The following is a 2,377-nucleotide window of genomic DNA, read 5'->3' as shown; positions in this document are numbered from 1 at the left end:
GAGCTGCATATTTTTTTGCCAACATTCACTTGATTTGCTCTCTATCAATTAATTTTCCTACTAACCAAATTACCAAAAGAGGGTGGACTGTTCAGAATGCATTGAAAATGCACGAGGCATGATCCTTCTAGACATGAATGGTATACGTGGCCACGTGTGGTAATGGAAGGAGTCTCTAACTGATAAAACAATTATATGTACGTCAGGGATGCAGGCTCCCCGGCTGTCTTATAAATACCCGGAGAACTAACAAACTTAGATGCACCAAGCAAGACTGTCCTCAAGCACAAGTCTTAAAATATCTGTCTATTACCGATCCGTTCCACAAATTGCCTTCTACCCTACTCCATATAACATCCTTCCCAGCTCGTCCAAAGATGACTCTTGGTACTCTTGTTATCATGGTGACATTGCTGGTGTATTTTGTATTGAAGAATAAAAGAGTGCTATTGTCCCAGCAGCAACGGGGGCGATGAGGCAGGCTGCCCCCGGGGCCTGCGGCGCTGCCCATCGTCGGTAACATGCATCAGGTGATTCTGAACAAGCCGGCGGTATTCCGATGGATCCATGGCCTTCTCAAGGAGATGAACACCGACATCATGTGCCTCCGTCTCGGAGCTACTCATGTCATTGTTGTGACATGTCCACAGATGGCCTCTGAGGTACTACGAAAAAATGATGAAGTTTTTGCCTCCCGTCCCACCACCTTCGCCTCGGGCATATTCAGCTTCGGGTACAAGGGCTCCATCTTCTCACCACACGGAGACCAGTGGAAGAAGATGAGGCGCGTTCTCACTGTTGAGATCCTCGCATCGTCCATGGAGCGAAAGCTCCACCACCTCCGGAAAGAGGAGTACGACCACCTTGTGAGGTACATTAATAAAACTCATTGCAGCGACATGGCATGTCCAGGCAACTTTGTCAACGTCCGTCATGTAACCCAACACTTCGTTGGTAACATGATAAGAAGGCTTGTGTTCGGTAAAAGATACTTCAGTGACCTACCAGCTTCATCCACTAGTGGGCCTGGACATGATGAGGTGGCACATGTTGCCGCTCTCTTCACGGCCCTCAACCATCTCTACAGCTTTTGTGTGTCCGACTACTTCCCAGCCCTCATAGGCCTTGACCTAGATGGCCATGAAAAGGTTTCCAAGGATGCCATGCAAACACTCAACCGGTTGCATGACCCCATTATAGAGGAGCGGATCCGCGAAAGGTCATCCACTCTTCAGATATTTGGTGAAAAGTTAGAGGCCAGAGACTTTCTGGATGTCCTGGTTCATCTTAAAGATGCAGAGGGACAACCAATGCTTTCCCTAGAAGAGATTAATTAGAGCACAAACAGCGGTTAGTATGTTATCTTAACCTCAATAAAAAGTTCATTCATTGTTCTTCGATCCATATTATACATGTATTGACCTTTTCTGTTGCGTTATACGGATTACTTATTTATTCTCAAATCTATGGATGTAGGAAATGATGTTTGCAGCAGTCGATAACCCATCTAATGCGGTTGAGTGGGCACTCGCTGAGATGATGAACATGCCAGACATCATGCAAAAAGCAACCGAGGAACTCGATGCTGTCGTCGGTAAAGATAGACTACTGCAGGAGTCTGACATTCCTCAGCTAAACTATCTCAAATCGTGCATCCGGGAGGCCTTCCGCTTACATCCGTACCATGCTCTTAACGTACCCCATGTCGCCATGGCGGACACAACTGTTGCTGGCTACACCATCCCCAAGGATAGCCACATACTTTTAAGCCGGCTTGGACTTGGCCGCAATCCCAAGATCTGGACTAAACCACTGGAGTTTCAGCCTGAGAGGCATTTGAACACTGCGAATGTACTTCTCACTGATCCAGGACTACGTTTCATTTCATTTAGCAGTGGGAGGAGGGGTTGTCCTGGGATTTCACTTGGTACCTCTATCACAATGATGTTATTCGCAAGGATGTTGCAGGGATTCACTTGGACAAAGCTTCCCGGTGTTAAGAGTATCAATCTCCAAGAAGGCAATGCGGGCCTTGCACTAGCTAAACCCCTTAAGTCGTCGTCATATTAAAGTGAGCATTTGTACCACACTTTGCTGATTGAGTCATGCAGTGCTGACTCGGGTATAAATAAGTAAATCGAGTAATTCTTTTAAGGGACAATTCCATTTCTGCCCCTAACTCAAACCCACTACTCATATTACCCCTACTTTTCAGACCTACCCTGTTTTCTCCTTATTCTATTGTGTGGTGTTATAAAAACTAGATGATGCACCGCGTGGTGCTGCCTGAACTCTAAGTGCAGAAACAAATTTAGAAGTGCACTTACTTTATATTTTAAAAACAGTAAAGCATATGAAGCATGTGATAAAATGTTGT

The 2,377-nt window shown here is 45.7% G+C and overlaps 1 pseudogene; it reads left to right on the top strand.

Annotated features, from left to right (window-relative positions):
• Positions 1-377: 377 nt before the first annotated feature.
• On the top strand, positions 378-2,070 carry LOC123055468 (tyrosine N-monooxygenase-like; annotated as a pseudogene).
• Positions 2,071-2,377: the final 307 nt, after the last annotated feature.

Source organism: Triticum aestivum, chromosome 2D, assembly GCF_018294505.1.
Source record: "Triticum aestivum cultivar Chinese Spring chromosome 2D, IWGSC CS RefSeq v2.1, whole genome shotgun sequence".
Lineage (NCBI taxonomy): Eukaryota > Viridiplantae > Streptophyta > Magnoliopsida > Poales > Poaceae > Triticum > Triticum aestivum.
This window is presented reverse-complemented; position numbering and strand designations above follow the sequence as displayed.